The following is a 7,147-nucleotide window of genomic DNA, read 5'->3' as shown; positions in this document are numbered from 1 at the left end:
AGCCAGATCTTTGAGCTGGATCTGCTTCTACCTTTTCCTTAAAGTGAGCACTACCAGCTTTCCCAGAAAAGTTTTAAACCCCAAAGAGCAGGTTTTACTCCAAAACAAAGCTTCATTAAACATCCAAAGTGAGACAGAGTAGAACAGGTGTAGATGAACATCCCCTGGCTCACTCTGCTGTGAGATGGCAGATCTGCTTGCCCCTGTGTGGTATCAGTCTAGCAGCTCTGGAGGTTTGCAGAGGATTACAGACCCCTCCGCAAGCCCAAGGGAACATGTTCTTTCCTTCCCATTTGAGACTTGAATAGCAGTTTTGTTCCCTGCTTTTCACAGCACTTTCTGGAGTTTATGCTCACTCTTGTCTCTTTTGGTTTTTTCTTCTCTTCCTTCCTTCTCCTTTTTTATTCTGTGCTTCTGTAAGTTTCTTCACTTGTGCATTTTTAGGGAAGGCACAATCTCCCCACTTTCCAGAGTGCAAACTAACCGGGGGGGGAAGAAGAAGACAAATACCTCTCCTGCCACATAATCTTTAAAGGACATACGAGACATTAGCTTACAATAACTGCAGACAAACTAAACACCATCTACTAAACCAATTATTAAATAAATTTCAATGTTTTTTATAAATTCCTAAATAAGTATTTAATTAATTATATTAATATAGGGTGTATGTGTTCTAATCTTTAACAACTTGTCACAAATAATCCGAAAACAGATTTTAATTGGTAAATTACTTCATCATTCAGTGAAGCAGAACATATTACTGATCCTTATAGGGTTTAACGCATGAAAACCAAAATTGCCAGGTTTAAGAAAAATCCATATGACATTTGCTTCAGAAAAGTTTCTAAATGCTTCAAAGAATATCCTTTATTTAAAAATCAAAATAGTTTATATTCTATGTTACAAAATCTAATGTTTATATTCACACAGTATATTCCCACATCACTAGTAATACCAGTGCACGGACTATGACAACATGCCAAGCCATATCATATGATCATATTACTGTGCTGCATCTTACCTCCAGGTTTAGGGTCAAGGTATAATAAAATAGCTAAAATGCTTAATGTTGTAGGTTTTTAAAGGAGGCTATGTAAGTGAACATGCAGCCCCCTTGACCATTACCCAAGTGACTCACTGCCTTTCCATCATTCTGCCCAGTAACTTCATGACCTACTGGACAATTTCAATCAAATTTGCAAGTGGGATAGACATTTCAAAGGTGATTGTAGTTTGAATTTTATTACAGTGGTGGGCATGTATGAAAGATAAATTGGTACCCTAACTGAGAGAAGGAAAAGTAGCCATGGTACCTTTGCAGGCAGCTGCTGCCTGGCCCTCTCAGCCAGCCACTCACATCTGCAGGGTGAACACCACTGGAGACACAGGAGGAAGCCAGTAGTAATGGCTGTGGGAAAATTAAAGGTACACCTGTAGGAAACTGGTTTTCATTAGATTTATTGCTCTTAAATAAATTGTCTTTTTTTTAATTTTTTTTAATAATTAAAGAAACTTCCACTTAGTCTGTTTGAAGCATGCTGGGTTTGATCTCAGTGTGTCCTGTTTTCACTAAAATAATAATTAAAAAAAAGTCATGTTTCTGTATTCTGTGCTAAATAGTCATTAGATAACATGCCTGAAAAGAGGCATGAGAATCCAAGTCCTAACCCACTTATCTGTGACCTAACAAGTCTCTCCTTCTGTAAGCCTAATGTGTGTGTTCATCTTATTTGTTTCCAAAATGACACAGGTGAAACTGTAAATGTAATACTTCCCAGCTAGATAGAAGCTGTAGGTATCAATTCTTTCAGTGACAATCTCAGGCTTAGCTCCTACTTGCTAATTCCCTTTCCCTGAAATCTTTTTAAATAGCTCTATGTCCCACTCCAGCACCCTTTTCCTATTTCTCTCTCTTCTTGGCCCCACCTCTCAATTAGTCCACTCACATCATTGGCAGACACCCTTTCCTGCCTATACCTACTGCACTATTATTTCTTATTCCCTTTCTCAGCAACAATCCTCTCTTCTATGTGTCTTTCTGGTGTGGACTCACAATTACATTGACATAAAACTTCTTACATACAAAGCGACAAAAATAATTTTATCTATTGTTCTATTGCTACTTTGAAACAATACTACTAAACAGAAGAAATGTCCTTTTAATCTAAGTTGTGCTACTTTGCTATTATGGGATGAATCAAAACAGTGGAAAGGTTTCTATTGATTTCATTGAGTTTCTGGACAGTACTTATCTTACCTTTCTCTAGATGCTATATAATTTCTATTTTTAATTGTCATTTTAACTGATTTTTATACTACTGATAAAAGTAAAGCTTGCCACACCATTATTTCTTGATCACCCTTTTAGTCTTTATAAAAGACAAACATATTTTGTACCTTTTAATCTTCACACATAGTAACTGATCTTAACGGCTGCATATTTTTAACAGTTCATTTAGCTCATTTTCAGATTCTGTAAGAACCCTTGATGACTACCATTTAGTTAGATGCTTTTTGCTTTTTAAGAATCTTACTATTGAAACATCAGTATACACCCACATCTCATCTTTGTTACTAAAAAAAAGTTGACCTGAGGAAATATCTTCATTTGCTAAGAGTGCTAGGGTACAGAAATTTAATTTCTCTGCCATACTTCTTCCTTTATAGCTGGCCAACTAATAGGCCCACCAGTTCTGCCATAGCTTCCTCATATTGGCAAAGCATATGTTTGTTTTATAGCAGGTAATTTGTTCTCTTATATATGGACTCTTTGTTCCTCAAATTCCCTCCTTGGCCTTTCTAATTTTACTTCTTTCTATTGTTTTCAAGATGATTGGATTTGGGCTTTCCCAATGATACAGTTTAGGCTCCCATAACTTAAATATTGAACCTTGACATTTAACTATATTGATTTTTTCCTTGCCTTCCTATTCTCTTTTATTTGTTTAGGGATATTTGTTCTGAAACTTTTGTACTATGCTTAAGTACCTTCCACGCTCAGACTACGATTTTCATTTCAGCAGTTCTGATTGAGGATTTTTTTTTTCTTTTTTTTTTTTTTTTTTTGAAAGTAGAAAGGTTTACCTGTGTTTGCTGAAGGTAGAATAATAAACTACTAGATTTCATTATGAACACTTTCCCAGAAAATTCTGAATACTGATTTATTATGTCCATGATTAATCAGCATTTTTAAGAAGCTGGTTTTGAGATGTGTCCTGTTACTAACTGTTATTTTGGTTGATGTCAAACTACAGCTTCCAATAAACAAACATTTCAAGTATTGAAAAGTAGTTTTCCAAAGCATAATTTATCCCTTCCATATATAAGTTATTGTTAAGGCTGTTAGACTAGACTTTGCTCCTTTGTTGAGCTTCTCTTATACGGTGTATTTTGTTGATCTGTCAGATACTGTAAGCCTCCTATATGTGCATTCCAGTCACTAAGGATTTGCATTTTGCCTATGTATTAGCCTCTCCACAGTTTAGCTTTCTCACAAAGCTGTTAATAAGCATTTATAAATTTTGCGTTTGTTTCTTTTTTTTTTCTTCTAGCCCAAATAAATATACACTCTATATTCAACACACAACGACCTGACACAGCACATACGTATTACTGCAACTCATTGGCATTACCTTCACACATTTTATTTCTGACTTTTCTATGTGAAAAATACAGCTATTTGCTGATGAACGTATAGAAAATTATGATGCCAGTCTAAGCTATCAAATATATAGCGTGTGCTACAAATTTGACATTAAAAGTATTTTAGATATATGGTAAAATCATCGAACAGATAAAATATTCATTACTAGCACAGGTGGATTAAAATCAATAAATGCCATTTTGTTGTTATAAACTGTCTGATATAACAAACATCAGCCTGGCAGAGTTATATATTCATATGCAGGCACAATTTTTTACATGGCTTTTTCCAATTAGGCACCTAAGCCTCTATTGAGTTTAAGAGCCACAATTTTTAAAGCTGTCAAGATGATATAATTTCCAATAAATCATTAGAAATTGCTAATAATCAGCCACAACTGAAAATGAGTATTAAAAAGTAACTCCATTGAAGTGAGCACTAAACCCCACAGTGACCTGTGTGGCAGGGGGTGTTTCATTTATGATCATCACCTGGTAGTCAGTCACAGGATTGAGGATCTGCTACTAGTGATGCGGATTTTATTTTTCCTCTAAGTATTCCATGCACATTGTTGGTATCAATGGGATGTTGTAAGCCACAAGATGTTTGGCCAAAAAAAAAAAAAAAAAAAAAAAAAGGCAGATTTTACAAGCAAAAACTCCAGTTACTTGGATAAAGGGTTATATAGTTTTCCCCTTAATTCAGAGTCCAGAGTACTTGTTTTACAAACTGCAGAGTGCCTTCAAATGTATTGACTTCATTGTGGAGTCAGGGTGTTTATTGTGTAATGCTGAGTCATATAAAAAAAGAAAGACATTCACTAGGGCTGGAGAAAAAAGTGATGGAGACATGAGCCTCTTAAAGTCAAATTCATCTTGGGGTTTGTGACTTCTTTTTAAATATAAGTAAACCAGCAGCAACATTGTCAGAAATATATTACATAGTATTTGCCACTGTAATAGTGAAACTATCGTTTTATCCTGCTGGTGCTCACTCGCTCCCTCAGAAAGGAAACTGGGGTAATGGTATGTGCATACACCCCGGGACACACACACACAGAGGATATACCCCAAGTGCAGCAATACCTCTAGCACGCTAGAGGGAGCCAGGACATAATTGCAATGACCATTATTTTTTTTTACCCAATTAGCACAACTTGCATCGAAAAATCTCTGGACATCCTGAAGGTTTGGCATAGGCTACGGAATAAGGGAAGGAAAGCACAGGACTCCAGTTACAGTGAAACCAGGTCTCCTGAGAGCTCCGGGACTTACTCTGGGTTTTGTTACATTTTTAAAATTGTGCTGCTTTTACAGAGGACTTCTCCAGACAAGTGACTTAGCCTAACACGGCGGTTTCCGTCAGCCAATCTGAAGCCCTCATTCAGGAAGCAAAGCCCATTTTGTAAACATATCCTTTATTTCGTCTGTCTGTCGCTCTCACACAGAAAGTTGGCACGTCTGAGAGTAGTGATTTTACGCTGCCACTAATGTATGTGTAGTTTATTTATATACCGCATTTTTAACACAGAATTAGTTTTATAATGGTTACTAGCAGACTCGTTCTGTACTGCAAACTATCTGTTCCAAAGCTACAAAGAGGTCTTCAGGACAGGAAGACGGGTCTAGGAAGAATACTTATTTGAATTTATACATTTGTAAGACTTTCTCCAAGTCAAATGATATTCAAGGACATAGTAACTCATAAAGGGCTGAAGGTTATCCTACGGAGCAAGGCGAAAGAGCAGCTTCCTTAAGTGAATCTTTTAAGAGCCGCTCCTAAAATAATAGTCAGAGCGTCTTATAATTGCTCCAGAGTTGATTTTTTTTCCCTCTTTTCCCTCCCCCCCCCAAATGATTCATGCTACTTACACGCTCGTCACTCACAGCTCACAAATGGCAGCTTCTTTTCGGTACGCACGGGTCGAGACCGGCGCTCTGGCAATTCGAGCACCCACCTTTCCAGCCTCAGTCGTTCGCCCCCCCCCTCACCCTCCACCAGCCGCTGCCGACAGAGAGCCTCCCGCCGCGGCGGGAGCGGGCGGGGGAAGGGGAAAGGAAAGGAGAGTAAGGAAGGGGAAAAGGGCATTGCTGCGGCCCCGAGCCCCGCACCGCGGGGCTGCCGCCCTGCCCGCCGCCCGCTCCCCCCCACCACGGCCCCGAGGATACTCCCGCCCCAGGACCTGCCCCTCGGGGAGGGCGAGACCCGCTCGGGGCGGCTCCCGCAGGGCCGGGGCGGGAATGGCGGAGGGGTTCCCCATCCACAAGTTCCCCTTCCCCTCTACTCCCCTCCGCTACACAACCCGGGGGCGGCGAGGGGGTGCGCCGGGTCGGCGTCGACGACGGGGTTCCCCATCCATAAGTCCCCCGTTCCCCTCTACTTCCCTAAGCTATGCATCCCCGGGGCGGCGAGGGGGTGGCCGGGTCGGGGCCGCTCCGTGCTTTGGAGCAGTGCGGGGGTGCCACGACCCCGCCGTCATCGCCGACGACTTATTGATATGTCTTAAAAATAAATAAATGGGGTGGGAATATACAAATAAATAAATAAATAAATGAATAGACAGCGTGGGGTGGGGGGTGCCGGGGGCGCGGCGCTGCGGTGCGCGGCTATCAGACACCGCCGCAACCCGCCCGCCCGAGCCCTGCACACGCTGCGCGCCTCCTACTGAACCGAGCTAATCAATGACACCCAGCTCCCGCCGCGGCCCCGCCCCGCCGCCCGCCCGCCTCCTACCATTGGCGGGCCGGTCACCGCCGCCTCCGCCGATTGGCTGGTGGGGAATCCGTATCAATGTTTAAGCCGCGGCGTGAGGTGAATAGAGGCAGTCGGCGAGCGGTGCTGGGTGAGCGCGGCGCGGCGGGCCCGGAGTGCTGCAGTGAGGGAGGAGAGGAGGGGGGAGACGGGGAGAGCGGCTCCAACTGTTGAATTTTCGCCGAATCCTCCGCTTCCCTGCGGGCGGCTGGTGCAATGGATCTGGTGTGCCGGGGATCGGCGTTGGCTCCGCGTGCTGCCTGGCTAAGACTGGCAACCGGTTGTTCGGAGGGAGCCACCCACCAATGAGGCAGAGAAGAGTATCTGCTTTTCCTTCTTTTTCTTTTGAAAGCCTCTCTACCACAGGTTGCAGAATTAACTGTGTGCTTTGGGTCCGGACTCAAATAAAGGAGAAAAAAAAAAACAACAGTGCAGAACTGAGGCTCGGAACTAGATCTGTGAGCTATGTATTGGGAACCTATGGTGGTTTTTTTGTTGTTTTTTCCTTTTTTCTTTTAATATGAAAGATCTCTGATTTATTTCACACATAACACTGAGGAAAGGTGGTTAAAAACACTCAGCAAAGCAGGAGACAGACGCGCCTCTGTGCCAGTGAGTGGATAACAGCCTTGTTTTCCTGATCCTCAGTCTCCCGGAGAAAGAGGTATAGTAAAAGTGTAGCTGGATCCGACACCCCCTCCCCCTTTTTTTTTTTTCCTTCATCCCCCCTCAAATATAAATCTGATTTTT

At 41.8% G+C, this 7,147-nt stretch overlaps 1 protein-coding gene and 1 long non-coding RNA gene across 7 annotated transcripts in view; one reads left to right on the top strand and one right to left on the bottom strand.

Moving 5' to 3' along the window:
- Positions 1 to 411: 411 nt before the first annotated feature.
- LOC115603876 lies at positions 412 to 5,720 on the bottom strand. The gene is made up of 3 exons (XR_003990017.1): positions 5,518 to 5,720; positions 1,317 to 1,411; positions 412 to 479 (listed from the first exon to the last, which is right to left on the bottom strand). It is a non-coding gene; the product is annotated as an uncharacterized LOC115603876 (long non-coding RNA).
- A 739-nt stretch (positions 5,721 to 6,459) lies between these two features.
- Positions 6,460 to 7,147, top strand: part of PCDH17 (protocadherin 17) — a 100,170-nt gene continuing 99,482 nt past the window's right edge. For 4 of the 6 annotated variants that reach the window (XM_030476322.2, XM_030476320.2, XM_030476325.1 and 1 more), the window contains exon 1: positions 6,460 to 7,061. The gene's annotated coding sequence lies outside the window, so the exon portion shown is untranslated. The remainder of the gene's footprint in view (positions 7,062 to 7,147) is intronic. The other 2 variants (XM_030476324.1, XM_030476321.1) reach the window with 2 other exon arrangements.

The sequence above is a fragment of the Strigops habroptila genome, chromosome 2 (assembly GCF_004027225.2).
Source record: "Strigops habroptila isolate Jane chromosome 2, bStrHab1.2.pri, whole genome shotgun sequence".
NCBI lineage: Eukaryota > Metazoa > Chordata > Aves > Psittaciformes > Psittacidae > Strigops > Strigops habroptila.
The sequence above is the reverse complement of the archived record's forward strand: the minus strand, read 5'-3'. Positions and strand labels throughout refer to the sequence as shown.